This window comes from Pituophis catenifer, unplaced genomic scaffold, assembly GCF_029215685.1.
Source record: "Pituophis catenifer annectens isolate HBS135680 unplaced genomic scaffold, rPitCat1.0.hap2 SCAF_3, whole genome shotgun sequence".
Classification (NCBI taxonomy): Eukaryota; Metazoa; Chordata; class Lepidosauria; order Squamata; family Colubridae; genus Pituophis; species Pituophis catenifer.
In genome coordinates, this window is record NW_027256883.1 from 205,132,979 (window position 1) to 205,154,511 (window position 21,533).

At 41.7% G+C, this 21,533-nt stretch overlaps 1 protein-coding gene across 1 annotated transcript in view; it reads left to right on the plus strand.

Moving 5' to 3' along the window:
• Positions 1 to 21,533, plus strand: part of CDH4 (cadherin 4) — a 401,827-nt gene that overhangs the window by 225,221 nt on the left and 155,073 nt on the right. The window lies entirely within an intron of this gene.

The following is a 21,533-nucleotide window of genomic DNA, read 5'->3' on the forward strand; positions in this document are numbered from 1 at the left end:
AAATTATAGCCAATGACTTAATAGCCAGGGGTGTTATTCAATAGGTTCTGACAGGTTCTGGAGAACCGGTAGTGGAAATGTTGAGTAGTTCGTAGAACCGGCAAATACCACCTCTGGCTGGCCCCCGAGTGGGGTGGGAATGGAGATGTGCGGGGGTCCTCATGCACAGGGATGCATGCGCATGCATGGGCTGCATGCTCAGGGGGGATGCTCGCATTGCATTTTGGGAGTTCTGGCACACGCACGTACATTCATGCGCGCATGTGCACGCTTTGGGCACTTGGCACCAAAAAGGTTAACCATCACTGACCTATACTATTTCAGAAAAGTGACTGTCTAGACTCTTCTTTAAAAACCCCAGTGATGGAGTGGCCATGATTTCTGGTGGCAAGCTGTTCCGCTGGTTAATTGTCCTCACTGTTAGGAAGTTTTTCCTTAATTCCAGGTTGCTTCTCTCTGGATTAGCTTTGATTAGCTTCCAACTATTGTTTCTTGTCCTGCCCTCCGGTGTTTTGGAGAATAATTTGACCCCCTCTTCTTCGTGGCATCTTGATCACCTCCAACTAAGCGGAAGGTACCACCTGACTTTGTCATTGGTTCCTCTGTAAGCATCTCTTACTGTTATCGTGATTTTTTCCCCTAGCATTCAATCATAATCTGCCTCTCTTCAATTTAAACCCACTAATCCATGTCCTGCATTTTCATCAACACATTGTGATACCCACTGATAAATGTATTAGACTCCTTTGTTCTTTCAGAGATACACTGAGCAAGGAAAAGCTGCCCATCCGCGTGTGAAATGATGTACATCATGCACACTGGTAGACAGTTGTGGTCAGCAGCTGCCAAGAATATTATATATTCTTGGGGTCGTGTGTCCCTTCTTTGTATTTTCTCGGAAGTAAATCCAGCTGAGTTTAGGCTTTTTTTTTTTCAAAGTATGAATGCCAGGTAAAGTTAGGTTTGTGGAATCGCTATTGCAAATGCTTCTCTGATCTCCCAAAGACATTTTTTTTTTCAAAAGGCAAGTGGGATTTCTTTGTTTTTCTTTGGAGACGTTTCGCTTCTCAACCAAGAAGCTCCTTCAGGTCTGATTGAATGGTAGAAGATAGAAAGATTCAGTCAGAAGCGAAGAAGCGTCTCGTCTGAGAAGTGAAACGTTTTCAAAGGAAAACAAAGAAAGTCCAGTTGCCTTTTGAAAAAGCACCTTTGGGACAACCTTGACCTGGATGACCGATGATCTCTGTAGACACTTCTCTGATAGTTAAGTAGAAGTTACAAAGCAGACATTTGTCACCGCATAGTGGCATACACAGAGCCCCCCTCCTCAAAATATTAAAGCAGCTGCATTGTTTAGAAACTCATGCAGCTGTTTTGAACTGTCCCCATCTGCCTTCACATGCATGTATATCCAACAATGCTTTCAGAGATGGTATTCATCCGGTTCGGACAGGTTTGGACGAACCAGTAGCGGAAATTTTGAGTAGTTTGGAGAACCGGCAAATACCACCTCTGGCTGACCCCACCCTCCCGCCTCCACCATTCCCTGTCCTATATTCCCTTGTTTTTTCGCTCAGCTGATTCGCGCGTCAGCTGAGCTAAACAACAGCTCAGCTCGCCAGAGTTGACACCGGGGGAGGTCTTTGAGTGTTGCACACGCGATCTCTCATAGAACCGGTAGGAAAAGATTTGGAATCCCACCACGGAATGCTTTACTTTGCTAGCATTCTCAGCAGAAGAGAAGGTTGGTCCTAACTGAGAACAACTTTTCTAGCAGCCAATCAGTGGTGAAATTCAGCCGGCGCAATCCGGTAGTGCTGGTGGCGAGAGGCTCCGCCCACCTGCCCGGACATCATCACGTCCCGTTTTTGACCCTCTGCGCATGTGCAGAAGGGTCTGTGCATATGTGGAGGAGGTGCGCACGCTCACATACCGTGAACCGGTAGCGAAGATAAGTGAATACCATCCCTGCAGCCAATCTTCTTTAACGCTTTTTGTGAAAGGTGTGTTTCCTCATACCAAGACATTTTGTGAAGCCTCTCTTTAAGATTCTTTGCATGGATTTGCACTGCAGTCTGTGACAAAGAGGATACAGGTAGTCCTCGACTTACAACAGTTCATTTAGTTGGTTTGGCCATTCAAAGTTGCAACGGCATTGCAAAAAAGAAAGTTATGGCCATTTTCACACTTAAAACCATTGCAGCATCCCCGTATGGTCATGAGATCCAAATTCAGATGCTTGGCAACCGGTTCATATTTACGATGGTTGCAGAATCCCGGGGTCATAGGATCCTCTTTTATGACCTTCTAACAAACAAATTCAGTGGGGAAGCCAGATTCCTTTTACAGCCTTGTGGCTAAGTTAACAAATGCAGTGATTCACTTAGCAACTGTGGCAAGTAAAATGGGGTGAAACTCACTTAACACCTGTTTTACTTAGCTACAGAAATGTTGGGCTCAATTCAATGGTGGGTTTCAAATTTTTTTACTACTGGTTCTGTGGGCGTGGCTTGTTGGGTGTGGCGTGGTTTGTTGGGCATGGCATGGCTTGTTGGGTGTGGCTTGGTGGGCGTGGCAGGGGAAAGATACTGCAAAATCCACATTTCCTCCTGATCAGCTGGGACTTGGGAGGCAGAGAATAGACGGGGGTGGGGCCAGCCAGAATTTTTACTATCGGTTTTCCAAACTACTCAAAATTTCCACTACCAGTTCTCCAGAACTGGTCAGAACCTGCTGAAACCCACCTCTGGCTCAGTTGTGGTCGTAAGTTGAGGACTACCTGTACTTTTGACAACATAATGATATCAAAGAAAATGATGGTGGAGGAGGAGGAGGGGGAGAGGGAGGAGGAGGAAGCGGGGAGGAAAACATGTTCATCGTGATATATACCCAGTCTTTCTTAACACCATCTGGTTTAGGCTCAGCATGTAAAATCATACCAAATTATTACATATCGTACATCCATTTTGATCCAATGCAGAATTTCATGAACTGAACGAACAGGAACTATAACCATTCAAACCTATCAATGTTGCATTTATCTAAGATATCCCGAATCCAGCTGTGTTAACATTCATTCTGAAAATAATCATGATATGATAAACTGTGGTGTTCCTTTACTATGCAATAAAATAATACCTCAGGGATAAAATATTGCGCTTGTCCATTCTAATAGAATGTGGAATTATCTACCCGCTGAATTTTATGCAGAGCCAGAATCCGGCGCATTGCTTCCCCATCAATCTTATTACAGTCAGTCTGTTCTCCAGACGAGGCCTACTTCATTTCTGAAATTTTCAGAGGAATCAAATGGTGACACCCTCTATATGTAATGTTCCCATCTTATTTTACTCCTTTTTTCATCATATTTCATTCCCAAGGAGAAAAAAAATATTGAGAAAGAAAAGGAAGTATCTCCATATCATTTTGAACTGCTGGTGTTAGGAACTTTCCGGTGGAATCTCATCCAGTTGGGGAATCCACAGTGGGTCACAAAAGTCAATAAGTTGGTTACGACCATGTGATCAAAGCTACTCCCTTTTTTTACACGGATTCCATAATACACAGAGAGATGGAACTTTGATTACAGGTAGTTCTCAATTTATGACCACAATTGAGCTGGAGGAGCCCCTCTCTATGAGAGCATACCGGCCGGTGGGAGGCTGTTTGTGGTAGTAGGCGGTCCCGTCTCTGTGCCAAGTTTTGCCTTGTACTGCGTTTGGAAACTACAGTGGTTACGTGGCAGCTTGCCAAGCGAGATAAGGTCTGTGTTGATAAATATTCCTTTGAAAGACTGTTTGGACAGGTCTTGCTGACTGTGAATGAAAGGAATTCACAGTCGTGTAAATAAAAGAGGTTTGCCAGAACCAAGACTCTGCTTCCTACTTATAAAGGGAGCCTAGCTCAGAACACCTACGCTGAAAAATTGGGACACTTGGCAATTGCATATTTAAGACATACATTGATAAATTAATAAATAATACACACGTATTTATGATGGTTGCTGTGTCCCGGGGTCATGTGATCACCTTTTGCAACCTTCTGGAAAGCAAAGTCGACAGGGAAGCAAGGTTCACTTAACAACCGTGTTACTGACTTAAGAACTGCAGTGATTCACTTAACAGTTGTGGCAAGAAAGGTTGTAAAATGTGGCAAAAATCACTTAACAACTGTCTTGCTTAGCAACAAGTTGAGGACTGCCTGTAGTACATTCCAGATTCCTGAATTCAAATGGAGATCAGTATTTTGTAGCAATAGTTAATCATTAATAGCGTAGTTTGAGACTTATATTCTGTTCTGAATTCCAAAAATCTTCAATTTCTTTTCAGATCAGTTTTGAGATTTCCTTTTGTTTTTTCCCCTATGTGCAAATATGATCGCATTTTATTTTATTCCCTTTTCTCAAATCTCCAAGCTCTACAGGCTGCTCTCTCAGCTGAACCCTTCTTTTCCTTGACCAAAGTTTGCATATGTTATTTTTGGTGCCCATATCGTAAAGAAGAGGAGTTTCTGTTTCAAACGACATCCTGTGAAAATGTTAACAGATATTTTGGGATTTGGAAGGAGATTAATATTCAATAAGCAGACAAGTTGCTAAATCTTTGCTGCCACGTTTAAAGATTTATTTTGAAGCGTCAGTTGTTTTCCTAGTTTCTTAATTAATGCAGTCTCAAAGACGGTCAGTTATTTATGCTGTTTTCTTGCCTTCTCAAGCATTTTTTTTTTAATCCCGTGTTTGGGAACGTGAAAAAGAAAAGTTCTGATTTTGAACTGCATTTCTGTATATGGCCCTATATCCAGATCTGGAATACAGTGTTGTAATACACTGGAATACAGTCCCTGAAAATAAGACACCCCCTGATAATAAGGCCAATCGGGCTTTTGAGCACATGCACTAAAATAAACCCCTCCCCAAAAAAATAAGCCCTCCCCGAAAATAAGCCCTCTCTGAAAATATTTAAACGTGTGCACAGCCAGTCCCCGCCATTTCCTCTGGTTAGGGTTAGGGAGACAGAGCTGGAAATCAGGCAAGACGGCAATAGGAGCCCCATCTTGCTCCATGCGCTCCAAAATAATAAGACATCCCCGAAAATATGGCCAAGCGCTTATTTCAGGGTTCAAAAAAATATAAGACAGGGTTTTATTTTTGGGAAAACACGGTATATCAACTTTGGCATTTTGACCAACTCTTAAAAGTGTCACTTGATTCATCCTTCCTATATTACAAGTTAAATGTAACCAAAACCATGAACAATAAACTAAAATATGCTTCTATTTATATTTATCTAAGATTCAATACACTTTTAGTATTATGGATTCCTAGAATAATCTTTAACTTAATTTTCCACGTCATCTGTATGGAATATCATTAAGACAGTTTTCTGAACAGTTCAAATTTGATAAGGTTTTTTTTTCATAAGGCAGCGGACTCCAATCTTTTGGATGCCATGGACCAGTTCTGTGGAGAGCGGTTTTTCCGCCGACTGGTTTCACATGCTGCCTGCATCCCGCCCTCACGTGGATGGAGCTTTGCTTGCTTGTGCAGCCCAGTTCCTGGCAAACCATTGTTGGTCCACAGAGCAGGGGTTGGGGACTCCTGCCTTAAGAAACATAGAGAAGAGAATAACAGAGTTGGACACCCCGTCATTCATTGGATGTCTGCTAGTCCAAACTCCCTGCTTGAACAGGAGATGCTATACCATTCCAGACGAAATCGCTGTCTAATCTCTTCTTAAAAACCTCCAATGATGGAGTACAACTTCTGGAGGCAGGCCTATCCACTGATTAATTGTTCTTACTGACAGGAAATTTCTCCCTAATTCTAATTTGCATCTCTCTTTGATAAATTCCATCCATTACTTCTTCTCCTGCCTTATGGTGCTTTGGAGAATAGTTGACCCCCTCCTCTCTGTGACAGCCCCTTAGATATTGGAACACTGCTATCATGTTACCCCTAGTCCTTCTCTTTGTTAGCCTAGACCGGGATGTCAAACTCAAGGCCCGGGAGCCGCCCTGTGGGGTGCTTAGCTCTGGCCCAAAGGGCCGACCTGGAAACAGCAAAGGACGGGGCCACAGTGCCTCTGCCTGCAAAAGTGGAGCTTTCACTGGTAGTGGGTTGCAGGAGGCCGTCGCAAGCGAAACCAGAGCTCAGGAGCCCGTTGTCAGGTTTCGATGCTATCTCAAAATAAATGAATTTCCAAACTGCCGATCTTTGAGCAAATTTTCTCTTTATTGAGCACAGCAATCTGATCCTGGCTCTTTTCGCGGTCAGTACTGACCTTTACCCCCCAATCCCTCCCTTTCCGATTCCCAATTCTCTGCTTCTCATTGGCTATCTTCCAAGCCACTTTCCTCATCTCTTCTTTGTCAGATCACAGGAATGTCTCCCCCCACTCCCATCTCCGAGGAGACAGAATCTTCAAAGGGATTTAGTAGGCAAAAGTTCAAGCTTCTCCTCTCTTTATATATGTCAGTGCTGGGATGCTGACATCCGTTTTCGCTGGCAGAGCACTCGGACCACCACAGGCGCCCCTGACACAAGTGATATCCACCCTGGTGACGCCCCCTCCCCCCGTTCCACCCCAAGGTCAAACACAACCCTGATCCAGCCGTCAATGAAATCGAGTTTGACACCCGTGAACTAGACATATCCAGTTCCCACAAATTTTCATCGTACGTTTTAGCCCCCAGTTCCCTAATCATGTTTGTTGCTCTTCTCTGCACTCTTTCTAGAGTCTCAACATCTTTTTGTATCATGGTGTTCACAACTGGATGTCTTGTCCAACTTCCCTCAATTGCATAGAACTTCCCTAATTGGCAATGGGGAACATTGTCAGGCACCAAAGCAGGCCCAGATCAAGCAATACAGAGAGATTTACAAGCAGGGTAAGGCAATGGAGGACACAGAAGTTTTAAAAAACCAGTTCCTACAACAATTCATTGTTTGCTTTAGCCTCCAGCCCCCTAATAATCTTTTCTTCCCTTCCCTGTACTCTTTTTAGAGTCTCAATATGTTTTAGAGTATTCCACAGATTCTTCTTCACTTTTAAATTCAGATTAAAATTGGTGCCTTGTCTTACAATCTTGTGTGTGAAAGCATTTAGAAGACTTTGCCAGTCGCTTGCATTAATTTTCTATTGTTGATTTCCTCCCCCCCCCTTTTGTGACTATTTCAATACTTTGCAGTTGAAAGCAGATTGTAGTATAATTTTTGCTTCTCAGTTTTATTCCACTGAAGAAAAAAAATAACATTTAAAACAATTTCCTTTTCTATTTTAATTCCTTACCTCTAATGAACAAATCTTTGCAATTTTTTCCTTTGGTTACAGAAATACATTCCCAAATAATAATTATATGTCTTAGATTAAATACTGTAAATTTTGTTTAAAAGGTTGGTCTTTATGATCAGATTGTTATAAAAACCTGATTATCAAGAAGACTTCAGAACTGTGTATCTACCAAGACTATTTGCTTCTTTAAAAATATCTGTGAAGAGAAATGCCTAAGTTAATCATCTTTAGAACCACCTGCCTTGAGATAAATCAATTATTTTCAGCAATTAGTCAGGTAAATCATTTTTTCTGATAAAATAAGGCTAGTTAGATAAAATAAGGCAGTTAATTAGCCATAAAGATCATGTGTTGACAGCCTGTATAATAATTAATCTTTAAAAAAAAATAATGAGAAAGATACATTATTTCATTTCAGAGGAAAGATGCTATAAAATCTCAGTCCAGTCTTAATAAGGTTATTTTTCCTGAATAAATGAAGAGGTCGATTAGATCTGAAGGGCAACAATAGGCTGACTCTGTAAACTGCTTAGGGCTATAAAGCATTATGAAACGGTATAGAAGTCTAAGTGCTATTGCTATTCACCAAGCATGTAGGTTCACATCATCTGAAATAAGCTGTGATTGTCTTGACACTTGCATGGCGAATCAAATATCCCACATCTTATTCTGAAACAAATCAATACAGGGAAAGAGTTACAAATGTTCAACTCACTGTGCTCATTAGGATGATTGATAGACTAAATTGCAGCCCCTTCTTGTTGAAAATCCAAATAAGCCTTTTAAGCTATTAAATCAGAACTGGATTCTTTTGACTAGAAAATGTTTATTCTTCAGGTTTAAAAAGGCCAGGTTTTCTCTGCCCTTCGTCCTTTTAATTTATTTTTAATAATATTTTTATTAAAAGTGTTAAGGGCAATAGTAAAAGAAAATAACAAATTAAAGAGAAAAAGAGAAATAGGAAGCAAGAATCAAGGGTACAAAAAAGCAAAGAAGAAAGAAATAAGAGAAAGAGAAAAGACAAGGGGAAAAAAAGCTAAGAAAGGGACTTACCACCCTTTGAAAGTATAAGCAATTCAAAATATCACCCCCTTTTTGTTAACAAATATAAAACTCTTCATCCTATATCTCAACTCTTAACTAAAGGAAAATGCAACTAGCAATCCAGGTTCTCATCAAAAGTCCAAAGAGAGTCCTAAAATAAACAAACTCATTAACAAAGTCATCATTCCATACCTTAACTCCATGGGTAAAATGCTACCGGTCTGGACCGGTTCAGGCGAACCTGTAGTAAAAAATGCTACTGGTTCGGGCAAACTGGTATTTTTGACAATCAACTGAGCGACGATCAGCTGTGACGCAGGGGTGGGTGCTACTTACCTTTACTACCAGTTTGTAGCGGGGGCCGCGCATGTGCACTCTTCTGCACATGCGCAGAAGCGTTTTGGTGACGTTGGGGACAGTGGGCAGAGCCTCCCACCGGTTTTACTACCGGTTCTATAGAACCGGTGAGAACAGGGGGCAACCCACCACTGCTGTGACGCGTGATTTATATTAGCTAGAATTGTCGAATTTCCTGCTTTCTAGCTAGTCTAAATCGCGTTGCACAGTGGATTCCCCCCCCTCGCTGTTCTACTTACCTTTGCAGACTTGGAAGGCTTCAAAATGTTCCTTTTTTAGTGCTGTGCAGGAGCAGCTCAGGCGCGCATGCGCGCAAAGCACGCGCTTGGTAGCAGACTCACAGAACCGTAGCAGACTTCAGAGGACTTCACCCCTGCTTAACTCTTAACTGTAAGCAAATCCAACTCACGTCTTTCCTAGTTCAGATGTCACTAAGTCTAGAAAAAAACTTCCTCCCCAAGTTACAACATATCCCATTTTAGCCCTGATCAAATAAATCAACTTTATATTCCTTCTTTTTACATAAAAGACGTTTGTCCTTTAATTCATTCCAACGTTATCCCTTGCCTTAATTTTCTTCAAAACTTTAACAAGCTTTTTGTAAGTCCACTAGGAAGAAATTATTCCAATTACTTTCTTGAACTGGCATTTTTATTTCCTTTCCTCCTCAGAAATATCTGAAATCAAATCAACTGAGGAGAATCACATCACTAGCTCATTAGAATAATAAGTGAAATAAATACAATACTAACAATACAATACAATACTAGCTTCTACACCATTTCTGATAGATGGCAGTCCAGTCTCTTCTTGAAAGCTTCCAGGGATGAAGCTCCCACAACTTAGGAAGCCAAGCTGTTCCACTGGTTGATTACTCTCACTGTCAGAAAATTTCTCCTTATTTCCAGGTTGAATCTCTCCGTGTTCAGTTTCCATCCATTATTCCTTGTCTGGCCTTCAGGTGCTTTGGAAAATAGCTTGACTCCCTCCTCTCTGTAGCAGCCCCTCAAATATTAGAACACTGCTATCATGTCTCCGCTGGTCCTTCTCTTCACTAGACTAGCCATGCCGAGTACTTGCAACCATTCATTGTATGTTCTAGGTCAAGTCCTTCTAGGGAACATTGAAACTAATGGTTTCTGGTTGCCTTCTTCCTAAGGTAGGGAGACAAGTATTATCACAAAGTCACACAATTGGCTTTGGGCCTAAGGCAGGACTGGAACTCAGGGTCTCTTGGTGTCTAGTCCAGTACCTTTAACTACAGCAAACGGGCTCACATGGCTGCATTTACTGTGTGTGTTTGAGAGAGAGGGGGGAGAGAGAGAGAGAGAGAGAGAGAGAGAGAGAGAGAGAGAGAGAGAGAGAGAGAGAGAGAGAGAGAGAGAGAGATTTTATGATGCCAAGCAATGCATTATTCCACTAAAAATGTTGATTCTTAAGAAATAAAATCATGGAAGCAAAGTTCTATCATGCCGATTGTATATTACACCCCATACTTGCATTAAAAAGAACCACCCCTTCCATTTAAAAACGCCGAAGGATAAATTCTCCCTAACAACTTCTAATAAAGTTTCGTGTACACTTATGCAGATGAAGCTTTTAGTGCTTCTTGTTTTAAAAATGTATAAAACGTGGAGGTTCTTTGCTGAGCTTACAAGTGCAGGACATGGAGAGACGTGAGCCATTTTTAAAACACACACCTTCTGAGTCAGCATCTCGTTTTTTTCTGGGTGGTTTTGATTTAATGTGTTGCAGTTGATTGAAAGTGTATCTTAAAAGGCCATGTTTTATTTGCCTCCAATAATGTTCTGCTTCTTTGAACTTTGCTTCTTTGAAGAAGACAGCTCAGCTTCCTAAATAAATAAATAAAGTAAGCAAGCATCCACAAAGCAGCATTTGAACATTGCCACTGATTCTTGTAAGAATCTTATTCAATGAAGATTTTTTTTTTCTCTCTCTCTCTCCCCTAGCTCCAAAGGCTTCCTTCCAAAAGGAAATAAAACCCTGAGGAATCCACTTTCTTTGCCCAATGACCAAGGTAGACAAAGTAGCCTTTGAAAATAGGTAGCCACTTCAGTCCCACTGATTATTTGATGTATTTTATTTTATTATATCAATCTACATAACAATTAATCATGACAAAAATTGTGTTTACTCCATTAATGTAATATCCGGGGCAATACGCTGATTCTGTAAACTGCTTAGAGAGGGCTCTAAAGCACTGTGAAGTGGTATATAAGTCTAAGTACTATTACTATATCAAAATTAATGTTCATAATAATAAAATGAGGGGAAGGATTGGAATATTACATTTTAAGGATGCATTCTCATTTTAAGAAGAATAAACCCTAAAGTATTTGAACATACTACGTGCTGCTTGGCCCCAAACAAACCTTCATTCAGTTGTTGACAAAGAATACATATCAATACTTTGGTCTAATGATTAAGGCACTGGGCTAGAAACCAGGAGACTGTGAGTTCTAGTTCTACTTTAGGCATGAAAGCCAGCTCTGTGACTTTGGACCAATCACCAAGAGACTGTGAGTTCTAATCCTGCCTTAGGCAGGAAAGCCATCTAGGCAACTATGGACCAATCACTCTCTCTCAACCCAATCCACCTCACAGGGTGGTTGTTGTGGGGAAAACAGGAGGAGAAGTATTAAAAATGTTCGCCACCTCGAGTTATTTATAAAAATAATAAAGGGGGGATAGAGAGAGGGGGGATGTTAGATAGATGATAGAGAGATGATAGATGATAGAGATAGATGGATGGAAGGATGGATGGATGCAGTGGTGGGATTCAAATAATTTTAACAACTGGTTCTCTGCCCTAATGAAGAGAACGCTGGGTGGGCGTGGCCATGGTGGGCGTGGTCAGGAGGTGTAACAGGCAGTACTCAGCCTCCTGCACCCCCCCGGGAGCAAAAAGAGGCCGGGGGGGCGCCACGCTGCACCCCCCACGCCCCATTTTGGGCCTAGTAGGCCTCCCTGCAGCAAAAATGGGCCACGGGGCGGGGGACTCCAGGAAGGGGCAGGGAGGGGTGGGCCAGCCAGCAATTTAACTACCGGTTTGCCCAAACCAGCCCGATCCGGCTAAATCCCACCACTGGATGGATGGATGGATGGATGGATGGATGGATGGATGGATGGATAGATAGATAGATAGATAGATAGATAGATAGATAGATAGATAGATAGACAGACCATTTCTATAAATTGGGCCTTGATTTCACCTTTCATTATAGTATAGTGATTCAATTAACCACACTTCCACCAATCCCCAAAGTCTACCATTGGCTGTCCAAGGGGAGGCTTCAAAGAAATCGAGATGATAGCCACAACTGTGAAAAGTCTGTCCCCTTTTTTGCATGGATATGTAAATAAACGGGACATGGATTTCTTTGCACAGCTTCAACAGTAGAGGGATCCTAACCATTTAAATTTGATAAAAATAAATAAATAACCAAACATTATTAAATGTTCTCTGTGAGTCCAACATTCAGTGAGCATTTTATTGCTATTGAATCATCCCCATTTTAAGGTCATAGGTAAGTAATTTTCCACTATTCAAAATAATCCCCTGCTTGTTTACCAAAAGAGGACTATTTCATGTCCTCTGTATGAACTGGAATAAGCAGCGCAATATTGATTAGCAGCAGAATAACGTAAAGTAGAAATAGAAGAATCATTACTTGAATTGCAGCGAAATGTAGAAGAAAACAGGGAGAGGTTTTTGAATTATTTCTCCCAAGAAAGTAGATTCCCCCCCCCAACACTTTTATATGCACTGCTGTAATTTTTTTTTTTTTTTCAATGTGAAGTAGTGACTTGGATTTTGAATTAGGAGCAGGAAATCCCATTTCAAATTTATCTTCAACCGTGGAAGAGCAACAATATCAAGGAATTTGACTGGTCAATCACTCTCTGGGCCCAGCCTATTTCATGGGGATATTATATGGATTAATTATAGAGAGCCGTAAGTGGTTAGAATGCAGTGTTGCAGGCTAATTCTGCCGACTGCCAGCAGTTCGATTATCACCAGCTCAAGGTTGACTCAGCTTTCCATCCTTCCAAGATCAGTAAAATGAGGACCCAGATTGTTGGGGGCCGTATGCTGACTCTTAAACCACTTAGAGAGGGCTGTAAAGCACTATGAAGCAGTATATGTCTAAATGCTATTGCTATTGCTATTAATTAGTTAAATGTGAATATAATTCCTGAACTGAAGATTTCAGCTTTAACCATCAGAATTTAAGAGGCTGTAGAGCCGAAGAGGTTGTAGAGGCTGGCCATGGGGGGTGGGGGGGCAGAGATTTTTGCTACCGGTTCTCCAAACCACCCACCTCCATCGCTACCAGATCGGGCGATCCGGTCCGAACCGGGAACATTTCACCCCTATATCATACATTAAGAGAAAGAAAAGAACATGAGACAATTATGCCAAAATAAGTGGAACAGATGTATAGGAATTCTTGATTTAGAATATACAGTATATAATATGCAAGACAGATGGTGGATTTTCAAGGTGTCTTTTAATGCCCTCTTCAGAATTAATTATCATACAATAGCTGTGTGGCTTAGAGAGACCTTTAAAGAGTTTTGGGTAAGAAAAGATGGTCACCTAATATTAATAACGACATGATGATTTATTCCTATTGTATATAATGGAAGCAGTCGAACATAAATTAAATGCAGAAATAGCTCCAGCTTCAATCTTTTGGTTTATTGGTAAACCCTAGCATAATTAGTGAAAATAAATAGCTTGAATATTTATGGCACAGTGTATCTCCTTAAGGTTAATCAAGGTAATATGCAGATATATGCGAGGGCAAAAAAAACTGGGAATAATTGGTTGGAAAAGTTCCATCTGAGAAATTTTGTAGTAAGGCCAATGTCCCAAAGGTGCAGTTCGAAAGGCAACTGGACTTCCCTGGTTTTTTTCCTTGAAAAGGTTTCACTTCTTATCCAAGAACCTTCTTTAGTCCTTCAGAAGAACTAAAGACGCTTCTTGGATGAGAAGCAAAATGTTTTCAAGGAAGAAAGCAAGAAAGTCTAGGTGCCTCCTGAAAAAGGACAACCCTTTGGGACAACCATGACCTGGATGACTGAAAATCTCGATAGACATTTAGTAAGCCAATGATTAAACCAAGATCCAGTTTGTTGTAGTAATTGAAGCATTAGGCTATAAATTGGAGATTGTTGAGTTCTAGGCCCACCTCAAGCACAAAGCCAACTAGGTAACCTTCGGCCAGTCACTCTCTCTCAGCCCATAGAATAGAGTGGAGTGGAGTGGAGTGGAATGGAGTGGAGTGGAGTGGAGTGGAGTGGAGTGGAGTGGAGTAGAGTAGAGTAGAGTAGAGTAGAGTAGAGTAGAGTAGAGTAGAGTAGAGTAGAATAGAATAGAATAGAATAGAATAGAATAGAATAGAATAGAATAGAATAGAATAGAATACCGTGTTTCCCCGAAAATAAGACCCTGTCTTATATGTTTTTGAACCATGAAATAAGCGCTTGGCCTTATTGCCATGCACTCAAAAGCCCGATTGGACTTATTATCAGGGGATGTCTTATTTTGGGAAAACAGGGTAGAATAGAATAGAATATCCTGTTTCCCCGAAAATACGACTTACCCTGAAAGTAAATCCTAGCTTGATTTTTATAAGTGCGCCTAATATAAGCCCTGAAAGCCTCTGACAGCAAAAAGGAGGCTGGGGGCGACACGTGCAAGTGAGGTGAGTCAGATGGACGACATCCCCCCCCCCGAAAATAAGACCTGATGCCTTTTTTGGTGGAAAAAATATAAGACAGGGTCTTATTTTCAGGAAAACATGGGTAGAATAGAATAGAATAGCTGGAAGGGACCTTGGAGGTCTTCTAGTCCATTCTCCTGCTTAAGCAGGAGAACTTATATAAGTGATGGCTAACCTTTTCTGGACGGAGTGGCCACAGCGTGCCCAAACCCCCAAAATAGGAGCCTGGTGGTGCAGTGGACTAAACTACTGTTAAAGTAGTATTTAGCTGCCAGCTGCCTGCAATTACTGCGAGTTCAATTCTCACCAGGCTTAAGGTTGACTCAGCCTTCCATCTTTCTGAGGTAGGTAAAATGAGGACTTGGTTTGTGGGGGCAATAAGCTGACTTTGTATAAAATAGAACACTGCTTGGGGGGGCCAAAAGCCCTACTAAGCAGGTATATACAAAAGTATGAAGGCTATTGCTTAACGCATTGTAAGCCGCCCTGAGTCTCCGGAGAAGGGCGGCATATAAATCAAACTAATAAATAAAATAATAAATAATAAAATGCAATATACGTGCAGCACCCATGCATGCACCCCACGCCCCGCACATGCGTGTGTGCCCCATGCATGCGCCCCATGCATACATGTGCATGCCTCCTGCACACACCACACACCCAATGCATGCGCTCATGCCCTCCCCCACGTATGCACAGCAGAGACCCAAAGACCAGCTGACTGGCAGGAGGCGTGCACGCATGCGCGACGGAGCTAAACTGGGGCGACGGCTCATGTGCTGTCAGAGAGGGCACCGCGTGCCACCTCTGGCATGTGTGCCATAGGTTCGCCATCACAGACCTATAATATTTCAGAAAAGTGGCTGTCTCGTCTCTTCTTAAAAACCTCCAGTGGTGGAGCTCTCACAATTTCTGAAATCAAGGAGATCAAAGCGAATCACTTCCAAAATCTTGTCAAAACAACTGGAGAGACTTGTTCAGGTTTAGCCCGGAATCAACACCGACTCAAAGGCACACAAAAAAATGCAAACAAAACCTATTTGGAGAATAGTTAGCAGAAACACATCAAATGAAACATCTGTCTTGCCTCAAGAAATAGGGTAAACATCTGGATTCAGCATATTTCCACATTAGACATGTTATGAATCGATGACAATTGCTCAGTCCTTTTCCATACAGAATTCAAGAGATAGTAATCCAAAGTATTGTGTGTTGTGTTTTGTTGTGTTTTTCCCAATTATACAGTGTCAGGTTCTTTGCCTAGATTACATAGAGTAAAGACTAAATAGATTCCAATAAGGAAGTAGAATAAGCAGCAAATAAATAAGTAAGATAATGAGAAGTTAGAGATTAAGCAGCATCAAACATCCATGTTCCAGGTTTAATAGCTCTGAGGAGAAATAACTTGAGGGCTCTTTTTTACCGGTACCTGATTCCTTTAAAATCGTTTGAACTACATACAATGAATGCAAAAAATTAAAAATGATTTTGAGCAGAAGTGGCCCTGCGGGGAAGTCCAAAAAGTTTAGATGGAATATAAATCCTTCCATTCTCCACCATTCAGTCAGAACTGAAGAAGCTTCTTGGATGAGAAGCGAAATGTCTTCAAGCAAAACAAGAAAGTCCAGTTGCCTCTATATATTTCTGGTAGCTCTTGATGAACTTTTGCCGATTTGGAATGAATGATAAAGCTTGTTGTAATATCAAATTACTAAAATTGTTTGTGCTTGTTGAGTAAGTCATTTCTTTATATAATTCTTTTCTTTACCCCGTTTTATATTCTTTTTATTGTTGTCCGCATGTTCTCTTTTTTATATATTTTTAGTTTGTGTTATTTTTCTTTTGTATGTGTGTATTTCTTGTATTAAAAGAAAATGTGGGCATGGCATGGCTTGGTGGGCGTGGCTTGGTGGCTTGGTGGGGCAGGGCAGGGGAAGGATACTGTAAAATCTCCTTTCCCACCCCACTCCAGGGGAAGGATACTGCAAAATCTCCATTCCCTCCCAATCAGCTAAGACTTGGGAGGCAGAGAATAGATGGGAGTGGGGCCAGTCAGAATTTTTACTACCGGTTTTACTATTCAAAATTTCCGCTACCGGATCTCCAGAACTGTGCAGAACCTGCTGAAACCCACCTCTGGCTGACTCCTATAAAGAACCAAAAGTGTGAATTGCTAGTCTTGGTTCCAGTGGTGGGTTTCAAATAATTTCAGCACCGGTTCGCCAAAAATGTGAGAGCGGGTGGAGGCTCCGGGGCAAGGCCGGAGCCAGGGAATGGCATGTCCCAAGGCCCCGACCCAAGGTGAAGGGCGAACGGACGACATGCTTACCTTTGGTGAGCAGAGTGGGCGAGGCACGGAGGTGAGGCACGGAGATTAGCTGGGCCATATGGTGAAGGCAAGATATATAGAGCAGGGTGGGGCCAGCCAGTGGTGCAATTTGCCAGTTCTCCGAATGACTCTAAATTTCCGCTACCGGTTCGCCTGAACTGATCCAAACCGGCTGAATACTATCTCTACTTGGTCCTTTTCAAAAACCTAGCTGAGCAATAGATCTCCTTTTAGCAGATAGTTTTGGACAGAATGAACTTGAGGGATTAACTCCAGCCAACTCTCGTTTCTTTCTTTTGAAAAACGGCGTTGCAAAAAGCTTTTAAGTACTAAGGGCACACCTCCAAAGCAGAGAAGCCACGCTACGGTTATTGCTTAAGTGAAGAATGTTGTAATTAAAATCCCCTGCCTTCTCTGACTGTGTTAGCTCTTCTCCTCCCTGGTACAGTTCCGTTTATTGATGTCCCTTTTAAAAAATTAAATAGCCGGGAGTGAGATCTACATGTCGCACATTAAACTGGAGAAATCTCGTAAAAAATAAATATTCTGCAGAATACCAGGGATTTGGAAGGGGAGGGGGAGGGACCTCAAAAGTTGATTATTCTATTAGTTCTCCTGCTGCTTATTTATTTATTTAATTTCTCTGCCAGCAGAGATCCCCCTGAGAGATTAAAACCGCGGACTAATGCACAGATGGGGGTGAAATACTTGAAAGTCATCTGGATATTAAGAATTTAAATCTTTTAGCCTCAGTGATTTGAACAGAAAGCCAATTATGGGCCTGAATTAGTTTTCAAATTAAGCCCCAATTTAAAGGTTTGTGGAAATTAATCCTTTAAGGCATAGCCTAGCATTTTCTACATCACCCTACGCGAAGATGCAAGATTTCAGATTTACTGTCATGAGGGAGAAAAAAGAAGGGGGGAAAAAAGGATGTTCCTTTTTTACCTGATTGTGCACTTAATGAAGAAAACGCTCCACGTCTCGCCGCGTACAATCCTGGTAATAAAAAGACGTGGAAGAGAACTGCTCGAGTGAGTTGTCAAAATTACAAGGGGGGTGGAAAAGGAGAAGAAAATGAGAAACTTGCAGATGGCAGAGTTAACAACTGCAGTAATTCACTTCACAAATGTGGCAAGAAAGGTCATAAAATGGGGCAAACTTCACATAACAAATGTCCTACTTAGCAACAGAAATGTTGGGCTCAATTCTGGTCGTAAATCGAGGACTACCTGCTCTCTCAAATGAATTGAAACTCTAGCTCAGCGCTAATAGAGAACCTAAATTGACTTCAAGCATTCTGACTTGAAGAACCTGAGAATGTAGTTCCCAAACTCAGAGACGACTAGAGAGGTTGGCATTTCTGGTTGCTTGGAGGATATAGGCAAGATAGATTTTTCTTACTTGCCTGAAATTCCATTTTTTATCTATGCATCAAAGAACATGAGGTGGGCTTTTTGCTAAGGTGCCGGAATAGTTGATCAGAGAGAATTGGTGGGGTTTTCAACATAGAAAAAAAAGCCATTTATGGATAGAAAGAGATGATAGAACATTGCAAAACTGCAAGTGGTATAACGTAAAGGTAAAGGTAAAGGTTCCCCTTGCATATATGTACTAGTCATTCCTGACTCTAGGGGGCGGTGCTCATCTCTGTTTCAAAGCTGAAGAGCCAGCGCTGTCCAAAGATGTCTCCGTGGTCATGTGACCATCATGACTAAACGCCAAAGGCTTACAGAATGCTGTTCCCTTCCCACCAAAGATGGACCCTATTTTTCTACTTGCATTTTTTTACCTGCTTTCGAACTGCTAGGTTAGCAGAAGCTGGGACAAGTAACGGGAGCTCACCCCATTACGCAGCACTAGAGACTCGAACCGCTGAACTGCCGACCTTTCAATCGACAAGCTTAGCGTCTTAGCCACTGAGCCATGAGCAAGTGGTATAGATAGTCCTTAATTTATAACCGGTGACTTAATATCTATGTAGATTCCCAATCATCCAGGTCATGGTTGTCCCAAAGGTGCTTTCGCAAAGGCAATCAGACTGACTTGTTTTTTTTTTCCCTTGAAAACATTTTGCTTCTTAATTTAAGAAGCTTCTTCAGTTCTGACTGAAGAAGCTTCTTGGATGAGAAGCGAAACATTTTCAAGGGGGGGGGGGAAACAAACAAGGAAGTCCAGTTGCCTTTGGGAAAGGACCTTTGAGATGACTTAGTAAACACCCCCCCCCCAAAAAAAAAAAGCCAAGTACTTATCATCCAACTCCAAAGTTATGATAGCTGCCTTCCCCCACTAACCCACCCACAGCCTGAATTTCAACCATTTGGGGTTGAAATCCACATTTAAAACCATTTGCAACGTCCTACACTCACATGACTGCAATTTACGATACTTTTGTCAAAAACCTGTCTTTACTTTTGATTTTCAGCAAAAGCACCCTATAACAAGCAATGGGCTCTCTTACAATTGCCACACTCACTTCGCCATCATATTTGTAAAATCAAGTCAGTCACGTGATTACCCACTTTGTGGGGAAGGCTCCATTACGGTCGTAAATTGAGGACTACCGGTATGTACGTCCTACCAAACAGAAATAAAATTTAGTTATTGTTCCCAAGTGCGACATTTCACGTGGAAATCGTGCTGTTTTGGAGTCAGGCAGCTTTCAAATCAACAATTGATTATCCAGGGTACGTGAAAGGTTTCCAGAATGTTGTCGTCTTCAGTACAAGGTTTGCGTTCATTTATTTTATTTTATTTTTTTGTATAGACTTCCCTATTCGTCCTAGGTCAAAAGCAGAAGGACACTGCTGGCTAGTGATAGCATAGATCATTTTGGATCTCCTCATTCTCCAGCGTGATGGATACAAAGGCCTGACAAGGATGTATCAACCTGTCTTCTCTAACAATACAATTGTCACTGCCAGGTGGCATTGCTTATCCAAGTGCATGAGGAGAAAATATTCCTATTGAAGGTTAGACAGAAAGAGAGAGAGAGAGAGAGAGAGGGAGAGAGAGGGGGGGGAGGGAGAGGGAGGGAGGGAGGGAGGGAGACAGGGAGAGAGATATTATATATCAAATTTAGATATTGTCCATTTCACTCACAGAATGATGCTGGCCGATTTAAAAGACCGATTTATTTGAAAGGCTTCCACAGAGAGGGGGTCAAGCTATTTTCCAAAGCACCTGAAGGACAGACAAGGAATAATGGATGGAAACTGAACAAAGAGAGATTCAACCTAGAAATAAGGAGAAAGTTTCTGACTGTGAGAACAGTCAACCCACGGAACAGAAGCTGCCTTCGGAAGTTGTGGGAGCTTCATCCCTGGAGGCTTTCAAAAACAGACTGGACTGCCATTTGTCAGAAATGGTGTAGGGACTCCTGCATGGGCGGGGGGTTGGACTAGATGACCTACAAGGTCCCTTCCAACTCTGTTAATCTAATCTAATTAAAAAGTAAGGGCATAAAAACCTTATTAAAAATGCAATACATCAATACAATTGGGGCCAAGTTAAAAAAAAAACCCATCATGATGGAATAAGTTATAAATTAAAGGTGGCGTGAGCTTCAAGCTTGGTTGAAAAATGATTTCTTTCAAAAATAATTTCAGCCTTTCCACCCCCATCATCTTATTTAGACTTTCAGTGAGGCTCTATATGAAAAGCTTTTTTTTTTTTAATGATCAATGAAATAAATATTGGGCTTTCAAAAATAACTACTAAACCTCCATTTGAAAGGAGATTAGCACAAGGAGTTCTCAATTTACAACCATTCGTTTTGAAGTTACAGTGGCACTGAAAAAAGAAATTTAGGACTGCTTTTCACAACATCCATGTGGTCACGTGATCAAATTCCGGACGCTTGGAACTGGCATGCATTCATGATAGTTGCAATGTCCCGGGGTTGTGTGAGATCACCATTTGTAACCTACCCAGGTGGCCTGTAAAACCAAAGTCAATGGAGGAAGCCAGATTTGCTTAATGACTGAGTGATTCACTTAACGACTGCAGCGATTCACGTAACAACTGGCAAGAAGAGTCATAAAATGGGACAAAACTCACTTAACAACTAGCAACAGAAATGTTAGGCTCAATTGTGGTCAGAAGCTGAGGTCTAGCAGCAGTAGTAGAAATAGTAGCAGTAACTGTAGAAAGTTAGCATCCACCAGTGGTGGGATTCAAATTTTTTTACTACCGGTTCTGTGGGTGTGGCTTGGTGGGCATGACAGGGGAAGAATACTGTAAAATCTCCATTCCCACCCCACTCCAGGGGAAGAATACTGTAAAATCTCCATTGCCTCCCCACTCCAGGGGAAGGATACTGCAAAATCCACATTTCCTCCCGACAGTTGGGACTTGGGCGGCAGAGAATAGATGGGGGCGGGGCCAGCCAGAATTTTTACTACCTGTTCTCCGAACTTCTCAAAATTTCCGCTACCGGTTCTCCAGAACTGGTCAGAACCTGCTGAAACCCACCTCTGGCACCCACCCATCTCCTAGAAGAATGAAATATTTTGAGGAATATTAAAAAGGCAGAATATTATATTAACCTGGATGAGAAATGGAGAAACATGCTCTTGGAAAGCAGCCCCCGCCTTTCTTAACAGCCCTCAGCAGATGTCAGCACTTAAGAGATAAAAAGTTAGTTAACTGTATTCATAGCTAAAATACTGCAAGCAAATACTGCAAGCAGATATCCATTCAAGATGGGATATTTTGAAACAAAGGCAGAGTGATAGGATTAGCCATCGCTCAAGATCCAAACCA